General features: G+C 48.1%; 1 pseudogene; it reads left to right on the forward strand.

The window, feature by feature from the left end:
- The first annotated feature begins 12,194 nt into the window (after positions 1-12,194).
- LOC139265234 (interferon-inducible GTPase 5-like) overlaps positions 12,195-20,252 on the forward strand; it is a 32,925-nt pseudogene continuing 24,867 nt past the window's right edge.

The raw sequence follows: 20,252 nt of genomic DNA on the forward strand, positions 1-20,252 counted from the left end.
GGTGGAAAAAGTGGGATGTAGGCGGGGGTTGGGTGTTTTTGCCTGTGATACTTATGATTTCAGACCAATGTTGGGATAAAATTTTTGTTGTTGAACATAACCTTGTTGCGCATTGTCTCAGATAGCTACACTGTTACACGCTGTTGATTCCTTAACATAAAAGAGTTAAATACAACTTAACATCAATCAACGTAAACTTTAACTGGAGCAAAGTGATGGGCACCATTGATGACTGAGCTGCACACACACAGCAGTGTGTCAGCATTGTCACTCACATCAACGCTCTTTCAGACAAATCGTTTAGATTTCAGCTCCTCACATAAGAATGGGATTTTAAAAAATGTCAGCCTCACTGCTGCGTTCGTTCAGAACAGTTCCACTTTATGTGGCCATTTTTTCGGGCAAGCGATATTATGGGCGATATGTGTGCGAGGTGGGGAAAGTGACGGTGGGCGATCTACTGTGCGTTAGTTTTGCCAAATGTGTTCTTTACGACAAAAAAAAGTTGGTGGGCGTCAATAATGAATTTCGCCGTTAAATCCATGCGGAAAGAAACGCTGTGAATTCACCCATTCTAATGATTCCGCCCGAAAAAAGTGAGCAGGCGGTAATATTTTTTCCCGGCATTAAGCACATGAGGAAGTAACACTCGGTGATGAGTTTCCTCAAACAGGCCATCAGTTTCCATTTTGCACCAAAATGGGCAATATCTGGGCGTTATACGTCAGTTCCGCAGTAAAATGGGCGTTAGGTGGGCATTAAGCATGCAAAAAAAGTGGAGGTTCTAGTCCTGTGACTTTTTCATCGTTGTGTCCCAGTCACGATTCAGAGAGAACGATGCAAAGCTTGCCAAAAGGATTCAAGAACAGGGCAAGGAGTTCTACTTTGTGCGGTCCAAGATAGACAATGATCAAATTTTTATCTCATAATACTCCGTGAAGCACCTTGGGACGTTTCACTACATTTAAGGCGCTATATAAATAAACATTGTTGTTGTTGCTGATCCCTGATACCTGCACCACTCAAATCATTGCAGCAACATTTGAAACAAATGACTGGGCTGAGGCCTGCCTTGGATAAAAGCACAAGGGTCAATTGTCACAACAGAGCTCAGGGATCAAAATTCGTTCCCACCATTTTGGAGGCAGTGACACTGTCTGAAAGGAGATTTTATCCTGGCTCCAGCAGGTGGTAGTTCCCACCACCAACTGCGAAATTCAGTTTTTCCGCCTGAAGAGGGGATTGCAGCGCTAAATCAGGCGTTGCAAGCTACTCTGGTGAGGTCTGGGGGTGGGAGTGAGTGGCAGCAAGTGCGGCGGCAACATCCAGGCAGCAATCACCATTTGTAACTGTGCACAGACATACTGGACTCAACTCAGGTGGTGATTGGGCGCGGCACGCCTTGTGCGATTATTCGCTTCCTATGCACTCACTCACAGGGTGACGATGGCAGATGCAGTAGCAGCTCGCTAGCGCACTCACCGCTTCTCCAACGTTGCCCTCGCTGCACTGCTTGATGCCCTGGAGAGGCGGCGGGACTTGCTGCAGACCAGAGGAGGGGACCCTGATCATGAACCAGTAACTGCGTTGGAGGAACACGTCTCGGCCCTGATGGGTGCACAAGTGGGTGTGGTGGCAGTGAGTGAGACCGAGCCCCCTCGGGACTGTAACGCATTGTTGAGTTTCTTTGCAGCATCCAGCAGGCCACTCAGCCTGACACCACAATCCTTCACCACTTTCCACGACTGACATTTTCGAACAGCTTTCCCAGTGCTGGCCCCCTCCCCTGCAGGTAACCTCTGGCTTTGTGCTTTCAGATGATGACCCAGATGGCCAGGAGCCTGCACGTCAGCCTTCGACTGTGGGTGGTGGTGGAGAGCACGAGGAGGCAGAGGACACCTCTCTGGACGTGACCGATGATCCAACGTCATCACAGAGCGGGCCAGCAGCTTTTTGGTGGAGGTGTGGTCGGGGAGATGGAGGTGGATGATGCTCCGGGACACAGTGGCCTGCAGCAACAACATGAGGGAGGAGAAGCCCGAAGGACAGCTCCCCGGAGGGTGAGTGTGCGCCCGAATGATGCTCAGCAGCACTCTGATCAGGAGCCTGAATTGGAGGTTGTCATAAGACAATCATTGCGGATGCACCACGATCTGCTGGGTGCACTGGCAAGGGTGCCCGAGAGTTTCGATTCACGAGCTGTGAGGGTGGAGGAATCCGCCTCAACAATTGCACATGTCTCTCAGCAGCCCGTGGAGCCCCTCCTTGGTAGATACCAATGGATGTTGGATGCCACAAGTGACCATGGGGTCCCAGACATGGGGCTATGGCTGACGTGGCAGTAGCCATTATGCACCAGGCTGACGCTATGGTAGGCCTGCAGACTGTCATGTCGTCAGTACATGGTGTCATCAAGCAGCTCTGTGGTGTTCTGCAGTCGCAGTCTGCCCTGATGTCGAATGAACATGATGGCACACACGCACTGACCGCTGCCATCATGTCTGGGGCCCCATCAGTCCAGCGGGGATCTAACGTTGCGGAAGCAAGGCAGCTATCTGTGTTCACCCAGATTGCTCCAGGTTCTGAACCTCTGCCCCGGGGGAAGTAGCAGCTTGTCGGGCCTGTTGGATAACATCATTCCGCCCATGTACCTGCCACTCTCTGCAACCCATCCATCACAGACTACTGCCGCCCATGCTGAGGTGATGCAGTCTGCCAGAGCTCGAGCTGGTCAGTTATGTCTTGCTAGGCCATCAGGTGTGGCAGCGGCACTACAAGAGCAATCTTCTACCAGCCTTGCTGCAGGCACTGAGACCCCATTGAGGAGGAGCAGAAGCATGGGAGGGGGAGAAGGGAAGGGGTGGAAAATCACTGAGAAAGACCCACTGAAGAACTGTGTGATAGTGGCCACAGATGCTGATCTTGTTCGATTATGAACTCATGTAAATAATTGCACTTGGATGACCCATGAAAGAATTGTGTGATAGTGGCCACAGGTGCTAACCTTGTTTGATTCTGAACTCATGTAAATAATTGTACTTGTTTACGAAAGAATTGCGTGATCGTGGGCTGAGATACTGACCTTGTTTGAGGGCTACGGTCACTTTCACTGGCACTGACGGCGAGGTCCTGGTGCCGATGTCAGCTTCGAGGTATGTCTGTAGGAGGTGGCAGAGTTCGGTGATCATCCCCTTGTGGAACCGTAGCCTGCTTATGCACTGCTCCTCAGACATACCAAGGTAACAGTAATGTGCACGGTAAACCCTGCTTATGTACGGCCTCCTGCCCCAATGTCTGGGTCCTCTCCTCTGGCATTGACCCACATTGGTCATAACCCATCTCTGTAGCCAGCACCTTTGAAGTCTTCGATGCAGGACGAGGTGGTGTGCCATTACTGCCCCCATTCAGTCGCCAATGGATTAGATCTGAAAACCTGCCAATGTTTGCGAAATACTAGTTGTGAAGCTGGGTAGTCGCAGCACGCCAACACCTACGCACTCTGCGAGGGGAAAATGCAGGACTGACCGTGACCTCTGTGCCCCGGCTGCAACTCCCCTTAAATACCGCCCCAGAATGGTTACCTCGACTGTTTGTGGTGTGTTCCCTGCCAGCCGGTAAGTGAGGCGCCAAAAGGGAATTTGGGGAGACCGGCGCCATCGAGACGTTGCACGCGTACTGACGTCAGGATTTCCATGGTGATAGTCGACGGGGTGGCAAAACTTTGCGCCCTCGAAAACCCAGAACCAAATTTCCAAGCAACGCTCAGCCCTTTGTGCCCAGATGCCACCTCTCCCAGGTGCGGCGGTAATTTAGCTGGCGGTAACAATCGAATTTCGACCGCTTAGTGCCTCAACCACTAACCCTGGGAGTGATTCCACAGCCTCACAATGCTCTGTGTAAAGATGTTTCTCTTGGTCAATGTTCCAAATATCTTACATTTATTCTTGTATCTCTGGCTCCTCGCCTTGACCCTTCAACCCCTGGAAGCAGCCTGCTTCCATCTACCCAACCCATCTTTCACCATTTTAAACATTTCTATCATATCGCCCTGCAATATGTGTTGAATATGGGAAGGACGAGTCCCAACTGAAAGGGCACCAAGTCAGAATGGGCCCAAGACTGAGCCACCCACTTTTCTGGACAGGAATACACCTGTCTTATCAGCCCAAGCCTGAATGTCGTCCAGGTCTCACTGCAAGCGGGCATGGACTGTTTCATTATCTGAGGAGTTGCGAATGGCACTGAACACGGTGCAATCATTAGCGAACATCCCCACTGCTGACTTTCTGATGGAAGGAAGGTCATTGATGAAGCAGCTGAAGATGGTTGGGCCTAGGACACTGTTCTGAGGAACTGCTGCAGCGATGTCCTGGGACTGTGATGATTGACTTCCAACCACCACAACCATCTTTCTACGTGCTAAGTATGGCTCCAGCCAGTGGAGAGCTTCCCCCCTTATTCCCACTGACTTCAGTTTTACTAGGGCTCCTTGATGCCACACTCGGTCAAATGCTGTCTTGATGTCAAGGAAAGTCACTCTCACCTCACCTCTGAAATTCAGCTCTTTTGTCCATGTTTGGACCAAGGTTGTAATGAGGTCTGGAACCATGTGGTCTTGGTGGAACCCAAACTGGGCATCGGTGAGCAGGTTATTGGTGAGCAAGTGCTGCTTGATCGCACTATCGACAACATCTTTCATATCTTTGCTGAAGTTTGAGAGTAGACTGATGGGGTGGAAATTGGCCAGATTGGATTTGTCCTGATTTTTGTGGACAGGACATACCTGGGCAATTTTCCACATTGTCGGGTAGATGCTAGTGTTGTAGCTGTACTGGAACAGCTTGACTAGAGGTATGGCTAGTTCTGGAGCACAAGTCTTCAGCGTGACAGCCGAGATGTTGTCGGGACCCATAGTCCTTGCTGTATCCAGTGCGCTCACCCATTTCTTGATATCACATGGAGTAAATCGAATTGGCTGAAGACTGGCTTCTGTGATGGTGGGGACCTCAGGAAGAGACCGATATGGATCATCCACTCGGCACTTCTGGCTGAAGATGGTTGTAAACGCTTCAGCCTTGACTTTTGCACTCACGCGCTGGGCTCCGCCATCATTGAGGTAGGGGATATTCATGGAGCCTCTTCCTCCCGTTAGTTGTTAAATGGTCCACCACCATTCACAACTGGATGTGGCAGGACTGCAAAGCTTTGATCTGATCCGTTGATTGTGGGATCGCTTAGCCCTGTCTATAGCATGCTGCTTCTGCTGTTTAGCATGCATCTTGTGTCGCTGCTTCCCCAGGTTGGCACCTCATTTTTAGGTACACCTGGTGCTGCTGCTGGCATGCTCCTCTACAGTCCACATTGAACCACTTATCAGCCCAAGATTGAATACTGTCCACGTCTCGCTGCATACGGTCATGGACTGCTTCATTATCTGAGGAATTGTGAATGGCACTGAACACTGCAATCATAAGCGAAATCCCCATGTCTGACCATATGATGGAGGGAAGAGCATTGATGAAGCAGCTGAAGATGGTTGGTCCTAGGACACTGCCCTGAGGAAGTCCTGCAGCGATGACCTGGGGCTTTTTGTGAGGTATGACACCACGTGTGACCCTGAGCTTGTGTTCTGCTATCATTTTAATTCTCCGCCCACTCCCACTCTCGTCTCCTTGTCCTCAGCTTTCAACACCGTTACAATGAAGCTCAACTTAAACTCGAGAAACAGCACCTCACCTTTCCAGTCGCCACTACACAGCCTTCCGGACAGTGAATTTAACCATTTCAGATCATACGCACTGCTGCCATTGTTTCAGACAGCTATTGCTGGTAATGATTATGCTTTTGTCATTTTCAGCTCAACACGACCCATCGCTTGAGCTTTTTATTGTCCCAGGACCATCCCCTTTTCCTTCGCACCATCATCCCTTGTTTCATTGAATCCCTCCTGCCTTCCCCCTATTCCAGATTGTCCCTTTTGTTCTTTCCTCCCCTCCCCCTTTCCCTGCAACTGTACTTTCTTAAAACCTGTATCTGTCTCTAACTGTTTCCTGTTATGACGAATGGACATCGACCTGAAGCATTAACTCTTGTTTCTTCTCTCTCCACAGATCATCATCATAGGCAGTCCCTCCGAATCGAGGAGGACTTGCTTCCACTCCCAAAGTGAGTTTTTTGATGACTAAACAGTCCGATATGAGAGCCACAGACCCTGTTACAGGTGGGACAGACATTTGTCGAGAGAAGAGGTCGGTAGGGCTGGTTTGCCGGGTGCTCCTTCCGCTGCCTGCGCTTGGCCTCCTCATGCTCTTTGCGTTGAGACTCAAAGAGCTCAACGCCCTCCCGGATGGACTTTCTCCATCTCGGGCAGTCTGCGGCCAGGGTCTCCCAGGTGTCAGTGGTGATGTCGCACTTTACCAGGGAGGCTTTGAGGGTGTCCTTATAACGTTTCCGCTGTCCTCCTTTGGCTTGTTTACCATGAAGGAGCTTCGCATAAAGCATTTGCTTAGGGAGTCTCGTATCTGGCATGCGTACTATGTGGCCTGCCCAGCGAAGCTGATCGCGTGTGGTCAGTGCTTCAATGCTGGGGATGTTAGCCTGGTCGAGGACACTGATGTTGGTGTGCCTGTCCTCCCAGGGAATTTGCAAGATCTTGCAGAGACATCGTTGGTGATATATCTCCAGCGACTTGAGGTCCCTTCTATACATCGTCCATGCCTCAGATCCATACAGGAGAGCGGGTATTACTAAAGCCCTGTAGACCATGAGTTTGGTGGTAGATTTGAGGGCCTGGTCTTCAAACATTCTTTTTCTCAGATGGCTGAAGGCTGCACTGGCGCACTGGAGGCGATGCTGAATCTCCACATCAATGTCCGCCTTTGTTGATAAGAGGCTCCCGAGATATGGGAAATGGTCCACGTTGTCCAGGGCCGCGCCGTGGGTCTTGATGATTGGAGGGCAGTGCTGTGCGGCGGTGACAGGCTGGTGGAGGATCTTTGTCTTACGGATGTTAAGCGTAAGGCCCAGGCTTTCATTTGCCTCAGTGAATACCTTGACTATATCCTGGAGTTCAGCCTCTAAATGTGCACAGACGCAGATGTCGTCTGTGTACTGCAGCTCGCGACAGAGGTTGGGGTGATCTTGGACCTGGCCTGGAGGTGGCGTAGGTTAAACAGCTTCCCACTGGTTCTGTAGTTTAGTTCCACTCCAGCGAGGAGCTTGTTGATTGTGAGATGGAGCATGGCAGCGAGGAAGATTAAGAACAGGGTTGGAGTGATAACGCAGCCCTGTTTGACCCCAGTCCGGATGTGGATTGGGTCTGTAATGGATCTGTTGGTAAGGATGACAGCCTGCATGTCATCGTGAAGCAGGCAAAGGATGTTGACAAACTTTTGGTGGCATCTGAAACGGAGGAGGACGCTCCATAGACCCTCACGGTTGACAGTGTCAAAGGCTTTTGTAAGATCGAAAAAGGCCATGTATAAGGGCTGGCGCTGCTCCCTGCATTTTTTCTGCAACTGGTGCGCTGCAAAGATCATGTCTGTTGTGCCCTGTAGGGGACGAAATCCGCACTGTGACTCTGGGAGGAGCTTCTCGGCCACAGTGAACAGACGATTGAGGAGAACTCGAGCGACAACTTTCCCAGTGGCTGAAAGCAGGGAGATTCCCCTGTAGTTGCTGCAGTCGGACTTGTCCCCTTTTAAAAAATGGTCACAGTCACTGCATCTCTGAGATCTCCTCCCTCCAGATGAGAGATGAGGTCATGTATCCACGCCAACAGCGCCTCTCCGCCATATTTTAGCACCTCAGCAGGGATTCCATCCGCACCCGTCGTCTTGTTGTTTTTAAGCTGCTTTATGGCTTTGCCAACCTCGTGCAACATTGGAGTTTCACTGAGTGGGTGGTGGGTCGCATGCTGTGGGAAGGAGTCGAGAACACTCGAGTCAAAGGCAGAGTCTCGATTGAGGAGATCTTCAAAGTTATCCTTCCATTGGGCCCTGACAGCCTCGGTGTCCTTAATGAGTGTTTCCCCATTCTTGGCCAGGAGTGGGGTGGGGCCTTGGGAGTTTGGACCGTAGGTGGCCTTGCGTGCAGCGAAGAATCCTCGCATATCGTGGCTGTTGGCCAGTTGTTGTATCTCCTGTGCTTTCTCCATCCACCGCCTGTTCTTTAGGTCCAGGGTTTTTTGTTGGACCTGAGCCTTGAGCCGTCTGGAATGTTATTTTGCTGCTCCCGAGTTGGGCTGTTGCTTGAGGCTCAGAAATGCTTTGCGCTTGCGATCTATTAGTTCTTCGATCTCCTGATCATTTTCATCAAACCAGTCCTGATGTTTTGTGCTTGAGTGATCAAGTGTCTCATCACAGGCACTGGTTATAGAGACCTGGAGGGCAGACCAAGCGCTATGGGCATTCAGCATCTCAAGGTCATCAAGGCAAGCCAGATTGGCTGAGGCGCTGGCTGTATAGGGCTCTCTTAGTTGGGTCTTTAAGTGCCCCGGCATTGACTTTTTTGTGGCACTGCTTCTGTTGTCCCCTCTGCTTTGGGGCTATGTTAATATTGATGATGGATTGGATTAGGCGGTGGTCTGTCCAGCAGTCGTCAGCTCCTGTCATGGCGTGGGTGATGCGCACATCCTTGCGATCCCTGGCTCGGACGATGACATAGTCGAACAGGTGCCAGTATTTGGAGCGAGGGTGTTGCCACGATGCCTTGTATTTGTCCTTCTGGCAGAACAGGGTGTTGGTGATGAGAGTTCATGTTCTAGACATTTTGCCAGGAGTAGGGTACTGCTGGAGTTGGCTTTCCCGACCCCTTCTCTGCCAATCACACCTCCCCAGAGTATCTTTGCCAACCATGGCATTAAAATCACCCAGGAGGATCAATTTGTCGCCCATGGGGACGCGGGACAAGGATGTCTCGAGGTTGGAATAAAATCCCTCTTTAGCCTCATCCGTTGGATCGATGTAGGGGTGTACGCACTGATGTCTGTGGCACATTAATTCCGAGATAGGGTGATACGGAGAGTCATGAGGTGTCCGTTAACCCCACAGGGGGGGGTCTTTGAGGCGGTCGACCAGCTCATTCTTGACAGCAAAGTCGATTCCATGAAGGCGGCGTTCTGCCTCTGGTTTCCCTTCCAGAAGTTCCTTCAACTGGCCTTCCCCTGCCCGCCGGGTCTCGTTTAGGGCGGTGATGTCAATGTCAAAACGTCTGAGTTCCCGGGCAACTATGGCGGTGCGGCGTTCCAGCCTGTTACTGTTGGGATTGTCCATGAGGTTCCGGGTCCTGAAATCATATTGACGAAGTGGAAGATGCCTGTGCGTGAGTCCTTTTAACGTGGGATGGCTGCTACACACCGGCAACCACACGGGCTTAGCTGAGCAAGGTCTTGGTCCAGTGACAAGGGGGTCCAAGACAACTGGAGATCAGGCACAGCTCGATAAGTTTAATTGCCTACGGCGAAGTGTTGGCCACAAGCTCGGCGCCGGGTAGCACCAGTGATGGTAGCTGGCCCAAGGCTAGGTTGGGGGGCAGGCATTAGGAAGGTCACTTCCACAGTTATTTTAAAACTTAAACGTTGATAAAAATTCCCAATTTGTTTAAAAAGTTTCTTAAGGTTGTTAAAAAGTCTAAGATGTAGATCAATAATAGATGTTTAAAGTATTTCGATTAAAAGTCTAAAATGTAAGTTTTAAAAGTTATCTCAAATTGTTTAAAAAGTTTAAAGGTTGATTAAAAGTTTAAAAATTAATTAAAAGTTGGTCAGGAGTTTAAGAGGTTGGGTTGAACGGCGCCGGCCTGGAGTCCCCTCGGCCGGTTCCACGTTCCCCCAATCTGCCAGCACAATGAACACCTGGTGTGCGACCACAGGGACAGGCGTGGGCAGGTGTGGAGTCCTTTCAGCTGGGATGGCCCGGGTCCGGTTTGGAGTCCTTCCGGTCGGCGGCCATTCGGCCCGGGACAGAAGCGGCCGGCACGGGGTCCCTTCGGCAACTGCAAGGCAACATTTATTTGTTGTCCCACTGGGCTGCTCAGGGCCCGCTCTGTGTTATCTCACTGGGGCTGCTCAGGGCCCGCTCTGTGTTATCTCACTGGGGCTGCTCAGGGCCCGCTCTGTGTTATCTCACTGGGGCTGCTCAGGGCCCGCTCTGTGTTATCTCACTGGGGCTGCTCAGGGCTCGCTGTATGTTGTCTCCACAGATACTGCCTGACCTGCTGACCTGCTGAGTAATTCCAGCATTTTCTGTTTTATATCAGATTTCCAGCATCCGCAGTATTTTCACTGAACAACCTGTTGCCTTGGTGATAAACAACAACAGATATAAACGAAACTCCATTTCCAGTCACTGCTGAACCTGTTCTGTTCTCAGTAAAAGTTTCTGAAGCTGGGCCCCTGGTGAAGGTTGTGTGAAGTGTTTGCAGTGAGCTACTCTGTTGCTGTCTGTGTATTGACTCTAATGTCACCTCCAGTGAGAGTAATTTCTACCCACTGCCTTGCTTGTTCCACCCCCCACACATTCCAATAACAGGCTCAGTCTTTGGTATCTCCTGAAATCTCATTTCTGTTCGGCGAGTTTCATTTTCACAGAAACCACTTGGCGCTGCCGAGCCCTCACGAAAACACCCTAATTTCAGGAGTTTGTGTTTGAAACACACCCAGAACCTGAAGAGAAACAGAGATTGCAGGCAGTGAAAGAACAACACACTTGTACATACTTCTCCCTTCACTAGGATGACTATATTTTCTAAACTGAATCCGGGGGCACACAGGCTGGGACCACAGCAAAGTAACCAGGATGGAAAATGTAGGTTGTGCAGCATAGCAACACAATATTTTCCAGCAGCAAAGACCATTACACTACAAATGCAAATCAAATGTGCATTTAATTTCTGTAGATGTAACATCACACTATTGAAGCGTGTTCAGACAGTTTGTCAATAATACAATAACACTGTTCAGTCCATTGACCTGAAACTGTGATTATGCTAACAGTATGATATGCATATATTCCACGGAATATAGCTGTAGTCTATTTGGGAACGAGTTTCGTGAACCGGAAACTCTTGTGGGGACATTGATTGCCCGGAGAAAGAGCACCTCATCCGGTGACTGTCCCCAGAAAATGGTGAGGTATGGTTACCCTAATCTTCACCCCTGTCTCGCTGGTAGTAGCAGCTACAGGTCCTGGTGTGTTCATTGTCTGTGTGCTGTTCAATTCCTTTAATAACTGGTGTCTTCACCATCCTGAAGCCCAGGGCCCAGTGAGTGCAGTCCAGGGGCACTGAGATGGGATACAGAGCGAGTGTGGGGTGCAGGATGTAATAGTCTGGGATGGGACCACAAAGTGTGGGGTACAGGATATCGTAGTCTGGGATGGGATACAGAGCGGGTGTCGGGTACAGGATGTAATAGTCTGGGATGGGATACACAGAGTGAGTGTGGGGTACAGGATGTAATAGTCTGGGATGGGGTACACAGATTGTCGGGTACAGGATGTAATAGTCTGGGATGGGATACACAGAGTGTGTATGGGGTACAGGATGTAATAGTCTGGGATGGGACCCAGAGCGGGTGTGGGGTACAGGATGTAATAGTCTGGGATCGGACACAGAGTGTGTATGGGGTACCAAGGTACAGGGGATCACTAAGGTTCACGGGGTCACCAATGTTCATGGGGTCACCAGGGATAAATCAGCCTTTTGCAAAATAAACTCACGTTGCATGTGGTACGAGTGGAGCAGATGTAGAATTCTGCCCCAATTTCAGTTCCTTTTAACTGGCTGCAATAGTGCGCGACCTCACTGCCGTGGGATCTTTGACATCCCGCTGAGAGGGCAGACAGTGCATCGGTTCAACGTCTCATCAACAGATGGCACCTCCAATTGTGCAACACTCCCTCAGCAATGCACTGGAGTGTCGGTCTAGACCCTGTGCTCAAGTCTCTGGAGAGGGTCTTGGACCCACAACCTTCTGACAGAGAGGGGAGTGCTGCCACTCAGCCACACCTAATACAGAAGCTGAGAAGATATTGAAGAATAAGTTTCAATACTTTTCTAGTAATGTAAGTGTTATGTATGTAAACCTGTAAATACCATGTCTAACCACCAGAGGGCTTATCCCCTGGAGTCCCAAGGGAGCACAATCCCTTGGGAGCACCTGTCTATAAGGAGGCCTCACAGGCTGGAGAGGCACTCTGAGATCTGTAATAAAGGACTACGGTCACACCTTACTTTGAGCTTGCTGTATCTCGTCTGACTCTTTATTCAAAACATAACAGTAAGGATTATTAAGCTCCTTAAAGTGATTGTGCTCCTTCTCATATGATAGATAAGCATTGCAGCTGCAAATATACTGGATACTCCCAGCACAATAAGCCACGATAGCTATTCTCATGGTAGAATGGAATGAGGAAATAAATGTGCGTTACTGATAGTTAGATTTTAGGTGAATGCTCACCTGTCTGTTGAGACTCTTCCTGACAGCAAGTGAGCGAGCTCTATGCTTGAGTCAATTAGACAGGCTGTAGAAATGTGATCCATTAAAAGGGGAATGATAGCAGACAATGAAATAGTGTGACTGTTTCCCCCAATGCAGGTCCAACACTGAAGCAGCATCGTCACTGGATCGAGGTGTTGTGTCAGTAGCAGCATTCACTTCACTGATAGACTCTCCACAGGGAACCACTGCAGGTAAGGACAAGAAATATAACAACCAACAGATATATTCATGTAATTTTGTTACATTTAGGTTTGAATTAACTCATGAGACTCCAGTTCAACATTTTCCTTGTCTGGGAGCACGGAACTGCAAATGGCATAGACAGACAGAGAGTGGGCAAAACTGTGGCAGATGCAGTGGGCAAGTGTGAGACCATCCACTTGTTATGTGAGAAAGACAAAATGGCATGTTCAGCCATGAACTTATTGAATGGCGGTGCAGGCTCGAAGGGCCGAATGGCCTACTCCTGCATCTATTTTCTATGTTTCTATGTTTCTAGAATAGTGCCATGATGGTGAGAGACTAGGAGCTGTGCTGGTGCTCAAATACACAGACTCTAAAAGTTAATGCACAAGTACAAAAAACCATCAAAAAGGCTGATGGATATTTGGCTTTGTCTCAAGGGGGTTGGAAGTCTAAAGAGAGGGAGCCATGCAGAGCCTTAGTCAGACCCCAACCAGAGTACTGCATTCAGTTTGGACACAGATATCCCGAGTACTGCATTCAGTTTGGACACAGATTCACCTGAACATATCAGAGTTAAAGGTTTAAATTGTGAGGACGGGTTGCATCAGTGTGGTTTGTATTCCCTTGGGTTTGGAACGCTGAGAGGCGATCTCATTGTGTTTAATATGATAAAGGAGCTTGATAGGGTAGATACAGAGAAACTATTTCCCCTGGTGGGGAATACAGAATAAGGGCTTACAATCTTATAATTAGCGCCAGGCCGTTCAGGAGTGAAATCAGGAAGCTGTCGATTGTCTATCACCCGTTTTACATCTTTTCCGATTGACCTCAATGAAAATAAAAATCTGGAGAGATGTAAAACAGGCTGTTGACTCACTATCTGCCGTTTTACATGATTGTACAGAGTCACGATCTACCCCAGAGTGTGAGACTCACTATCTCCTGTTTTACACTATTGTACATTCACCATCTACCCCAGAGCGAGAGACTCACTATCACACATTTTACACTGTTGAACAGTCATGATCTATCCCAGAGTGTAAGGGACTTGGAATAATGTGCCTGATGGGGCAACACAGACAAAAACAGTGGTTTGTTCACAATACAGCTGGATGTTGCCATGGGAACTGATATGTCCTTACTATACAGTATAAATGCACACGAGGCCCATACTTGAGAGAAGGTCACTCTGTGACCAGTAACCTTTATTAGCCAGCACTGAAGTGATGAAGGTGGGTGGAGCTTCCCCTTTTATACCTGAAAGTCCAGGTTAGAAGTGTCTCCCACAAGTTCACCACCTAGTGGTCAATGTTCTCACGGTGTACAACTTAGGTCAGTTTATACATGGGTTACAATGACAGTTGAATACATGACATCACCTGCCCCCCCAAAATCTTATTGGGACCAAAGGTCTCTCTGGTGGTTTACGCTCCCTTGCAGAGCGCCTGAGTTGGGGCTCCGGTTGTTGGGCGCTGGCCTGAGTGTCTGCTGTTTGTGGTGCCTCAGGCCTGTCCGGACTGCCCACAGTGACTGGGCTCTCCTCCGCTTGGTTCCGGTGTTCGGTCACCTGTGGTGGAGTGAACTCTATATCGTGTTCTTCCTCTGCTTCTTCTGTGGGATTGCCGAACCTCCTTTTTGTTTGATCCACGTGTTGGCGGCAGATTTGTCCATTGATAAGTTTAACTACCAGAATTCTATTCCCTTCTTTGGCCCTGCAGCGTAATAGTTACTATTTGGTGCCAGCAAACGCCTGGTGAGATGAGGCTGGGTATGAATTATTAAGCTGCTTTATTTCTCAATCTATAGAGCAACAGCTATAGAATCGATGTAATTATATTTTTATTTCGATCCGTACAGCTCCTTTCCATGCAATAATATAAAATAATGAACATGCTATGCTTTCCCATATTCCGTGAGTCACCTTGCTTGGCTTAAAGAACAGTTCGGCATTGCACCCATCACACTGAGCAGCCTCTGCTCCACTACTTCTGGTTTCAAAGTGCTGCCACCCTGCTGGTTTCTGTATCTCCCTCCTTCACCTCTCATTGTTCACACTCAGATCAAAGATCCACACACAGTGGGTGTCAGGTGTTCATTGATTATTGAGACAAGCTAATGCATTGTGTGTTGTTCATAGTTTTTGTAAAAATCAATTCATATATTGACCACCTTCCATCTAAACTGAAAAGAATATACTTCAATGTAAAAGGAAACAAGATTAAAATTCACTTTTCTTTCAGTCCCATTCCTATCAGAGCACTGCCACCAATGGAAGTGACTGTATACTTCAGGTATTAACCGTTCAGCAATAAAACCAACACTTGAAGCCTTGCAAGCTGTTTGTTGATGAACTCCACCACTGACACACAAGGAATTCTATGAGGAGACGTACATTCTGATGGTGTTGTTGCGTTGATTAACTGAACGTTGTGCATTGGGAGGGTTTTGTGTTTTGCCTGCCCCCTGCTGGTGATTTCCTTCATTCACAGCCCCAATGATACACATCTCCAGCAGCAGCATTCCTGCTTTCAGCATGGAAAGAAAATCAAACAAACCCGCTTGCATTTCTACACAGCCTTTCACCACTTCAGGACATCCCAAAGTGATTTACAGATAATGAAGTACTTTTGAAGTGTCGTTACTGATGTAACTTGGGAAACACAGCAGCCAAGTTGTGCACAGCAAGCTCCCACAGCAAGGTGTCAATGATCAGATAGCAAACATAGAAACATAAAAAATAGGTGCAGGAGTAGGCCATTCGGCCCCTCGAGCCTGCACCACCATTCAATATGATCATGGCTGATCGTGCAACTTTAGTTCCCCATTCTGCTTTCTCTCCATACCCCTTGATCCCTTTACCCGTAAGGGCCACATCTAACTCCCTTTTGAATATATCTAACGAACTGGCCTCAACAACTTTCTGTGGTAGAGAATTCATAATTCTCTGGGTGAAGACGTTTCTCCTCATCTCGGTCCTAAATGGCTTACCCCTTATCCTTAGACTGTGACCCCTGGTTCTGGACTTTCCCAACATCAGGAACATTCTTCCTGCATCTAACCTGTCCAATCCCGTCAGAATTTTATATGTTTCTATGAAATCCCCTCTCATTCTTCTAAATTCCAGTGAATATAAGCCTAGTCAATCCAGTCTTTCCTCATGTGTCAGTCCTGCCATCCCGGGAATCAGTCTGGTGAACCTTCGCTGCATTTCCTCAAGAGCAAGAATGTCCTTCCTCAGATTAGGAGACCAAAACTGCACACAGTATTCAAGGTGTGGTCTCACCAAGGCCCTGTACAACTGCAGTAAGACCTCCCTGCTCAAATCCTCTCGCTATGAAGGCCAGCATGAAATTTGCCTTCTTTACTGCCTGCTGTACCTGCATGACTACCTTCAGTGACTGATGTACCATGACACCCAGGTCTTGTTGCACCTCCCCTTTTACTAATCTGTCACCATTCAGATAATATTCTGCCTTCCTGTTTTTGCCACCAAAGTGGATAACCTCACATTTAACCACATTATATGCATCTGCCATGCATTTGCCCACTCACCTAACCTGTCCAAGTCCCCCTGCAGCCTCCTAGCATCCTCCTCACACCTCGCACTGCCACCCATCTTAGTGTCATCTGCAAGCTTGGAGATATTACATTCAAATGTAGAAGATTTGTCAAGCATGATTCCCCTTTCATAAATCCATGCTGACTTGGACCGATCCTGTCACAGTTTTACCGGAGCAGTCGGGATTTCCCTGCTCACAGCAGCGTCTACCCTTCCCTGCTCCGGCACAAAAACTGTCCGAAGGGAGGCCACCAGAGCCTCAAATTGTTCCGCGGTCGGTCCCTTCGCCTCGACGGGTTCCGCCTGCTAGTTGAGCTTCGCCTCGGTGACCTGGCACTGCAGGTACTCTCCGGTGTTACGGGAGGGTTCCTCCTGAGTATGCCTTTCCTGCCTCTCCTCGCGTAACTCCAATCTATTCCCCAGTGTGGCCCTTGCGGCTGACTGCTCCTCTGACTCTCGGAGCTCTGCCTTAAGCTTACTAACCTGCTCCCTGAGCGGCTGGACTTGCTTCTGTAAACACAGGAGACAAATGGCCTTTTCTTTTACCATTTTGTGCTCCTTACTCCCCGTCCACTCAGCAGCTTTGTCCTCAGGACTCTCAGCCCACAACAGGTCTAACTCCCATTGCTGTGTTACATTAACTTTTCCAAATACATACGAGGAAATCCTATCCCCCATTGCTGATCTCTTGACCTTGAAATCTTCCATAATTGTCTGTTCACTCAAATACCGGTGTCCCTTCATGGTCGCCAGATTCTGTAAGTGGTTTTGCCCTTGGTGATTTCGAATCACCCCGCTTACAACATTTCTAGACACCGGAATTATAGTAGTGAACAGAAATACACAGTTATAGACAGATCGTTCGGTCTCAACCATCACAATGCTTTTATTCAGGTTAAAGCACACACCTTCACCCAGTAAAACACACCTTGGTGGCATAAAACAAACAAACTCAGTACAACACACAACACGGGCCCGTCTGAACAGGCCCCTATCTCGAAGTACCCGTGACTTAAACACTCCTGCTTGGCTCAATAGGGCACCACTGAATCTGTCCAACAGACTGTATGTACGTCTATGATCCATGCAGAAACCTCCCCACTAAATCCCTCATGCTTGGTTGGGACACACGACACCCCTTCACACTATGCGGTGGTCTTAAGGATGTGTGAGTTGGGATAAATGTTCACCAGTTACCCCTCTGGCTTACTCGGTGCTTCTCCCGATGAGCGAGGCTCTCTTTGCTCGTAGATGGTGTTTCTTCTCTCTGTACTAGACGGAGTACTCAGTGTTTGACTGCGTTGAATGAAGCAAGCAAGCATATAAGAGGAGAGACCGTCTCTTATACCTGCAAAAATGCTTCTGAATTCTCGCGCCAAAATCCATTCTTTTACCTGAGGCAGTCGAACGAAAAGCAATGAATCACATCTTCGGCCTGTGCCTTTGTTACTGGGCACTTCCTGAGGATAAGGCTCCAACGCGTCTGGGTGACCAAATAGTTTCTTTTGTCCTGAGGTCCCCGCGCTCCGGGGCTCTCAGTCATTTTGATGGTTTGAACACCGGCCAGTTTACTTGATGTCTCACTGATGGGTTCCCAGTACATGACAAAAGGCCCCATTAGGTTCCTTCCTGCAACGCATTCCTGCTTTCAGCCATCGACCCATCCCTGCCCACCTGATGTGTATTCCTGTGGAACATTTTTGGGCCTGTCTCAAGTCATGCTGTCTGCTCTTCTGCAGTAACCAAAAATATGGAAAAGCAATGTCCAAAACTTAAACTCCAAAAGTTTATGCTGATGCTGTCGATGTTTTCGCCAAATTGTTACCCAACAGTGATTGTAATATGGTCGCATTCAATGTTAGATTGAAAGGGGAAACATAACACGACTCTCGACTTTGGTTCGGCTAACTTTAACACGATGGGACAGAGACTGACCACAGCAAACTGGTCAAACTGTAATCAGGTAAAACTACAGATGAGGTGTTCAGGAAAGAATTCAGCTTCATCCAGAACCAGTAAATATCCCGAAGGGGCAAGAGCTCTACTGATCAAATAAAACAGCCGTGCTCAACAAAGTGGTGAGAGATAATATAAAATTAAATGAAAGAGCATAAACAAGTGCAGAGAATAGGGTCGATCCAGGGGTGTGGGAGAGAGATAAAGAACAGCAAAGGAAGATTATAAAAGATAATCAGAGCTGCAAAAAGGAATGCAGAAAGAAACTTGCCAGGGATATTAAGATTAACACATAGTTTTAATAATTATATTAGATGGAAAAAGGTAGTCAGGGGTAGTGTGGGCCTTTAGAGACAATGTGGGTAATATTACAAATGAAGATAAGGAAATGGCAGACTTGTTGAACAACGACTTTGTGTCAGACTTCACAGTACAAGAAGAGGATAATATACCTGACATTCCAGGGAAACTAATAATGAATCACGGACTGGAACTCACTAAAGTTAACAGAAGCAAGAAAACAGTATTAGAAACAATAATGGCACTGAAAACTGACCAATCCCCAGGACGTGGTGGTTTCCAGCCCAGAGTTTTAAAAGAGGGAGGTGAACAATTTACAGATGCTTTAGTCATAAACGTTCAAAGTTCTCTCGATTCAGGAATTATTCCTTTAGATTGGAAAATTGCAAATGTAGCTCCATCATTTAGAAAGATGTGAGTGAGAAACCAGGAAATTATAGACCGTTAGTCTAACATTTGTTGTGGGGCAGCTATTGGAATCGATAATTAAGGCCAGCGTGACTGAGCACTTGGAGAAATTTGAGCTGATTCAGGGAGAGTCAGTGTGGATATGTAAAGGGAAGTCAGTGTGGATATGTAAAGGGGGAGAGTCAGTGTGGATATGTAAAGGGGGAGTCAGTGTGGATATGTAAAGGGAGAGAGTCACTGTGGATATATAAAGGGAAGTCAGTATGGATATGTAAACGGAGAGTCAGTGTGGATATGTAAAGGGGGAGTCAGTGTGGATATGTAAAGAGGGAGAGTCAGTGTGGATATGTAAAGAGGGAGAGTCAGTGTAGATATGTAAAGAGGGAGAGTCAGTGTGAATATATAAAGGGGGGGAGTCAGTGTGGATATGTAAAGGGGGAGAGTCAATGTGGATCTGTAAAGGGAGAGTCAGTGTGGTTATGTAAAGGGAGAGAGTCAGTGTGGATATGTAAAGGGAGAGAGTCAGTGTGGATATGTAAAGGGGGAGAGTCAGTGTGGATATGTAAAGGGAGAGAGTCAGTGTGGATATGTAAAGGGGGAGTGTCAGTGTGGATATGTAAAGGGAGAGAGTCTGTGTGGATATGTAAAGGGAGAGTCAGTGTGGATATGTAAAGGGGGAGTCAGTGTGAATATGTAAAGGGGGAGAGTCAGTGTGGATATGTAAAGGGGGAGTCAGTGTGAATATGTAAAGGGGGAGAGTCAGTGTGGATATGTAAAGGGGGAGTCAGTGTGAATATGTAAAGGGGGACAGTCAGTGTGGATATGTAAAGGGGGAGAGTCAGTGTGGATATGTAAATGGGGAGAGTCAGTGTGGATATGTAAAGGGGGAGTCAGTGTGGATATGTAAAGGGGGAGTCAGTGTGGATATGTAAAGGGGGAGTCAGTGTGGATATGTAAATGGGGAGAGTCAGTGTGGATATGTAAAGGGGGAGTCAGTGTGGATATGTAAAGGGGGAGTCAGTGTGGATATGTAAATGGGGAGAGTCAGTGTGGATATGTAAAGGGGGAGTCAGTGTGGATATGTAAAGGGGGAGTCAGTGTGGATATGTAAAGGGTTGGTCATGTCCAACAAACTTAATTGATATTTTTGAGCCAGTAACTAAAGTAGTAGACAGGGGAATGTCTACACAAATGCAAAATACTGCGGATACTGGAAATCTGAAATAAAAGCAGAAAGTGCTGGAAATACTCAGCGGGTCAGGCAGCATCTGTGGAGAGAGAAACAGAGTTAACGATTCAGGCCAATGACCCTTCGTCAGAACTGGAAAAGGTTCAAGATGTTAC

Source organism: Pristiophorus japonicus, chromosome 6, assembly GCF_044704955.1.
Source record: "Pristiophorus japonicus isolate sPriJap1 chromosome 6, sPriJap1.hap1, whole genome shotgun sequence".
Taxonomy (NCBI): domain Eukaryota; kingdom Metazoa; phylum Chordata; class Chondrichthyes; family Pristiophoridae; genus Pristiophorus; species Pristiophorus japonicus.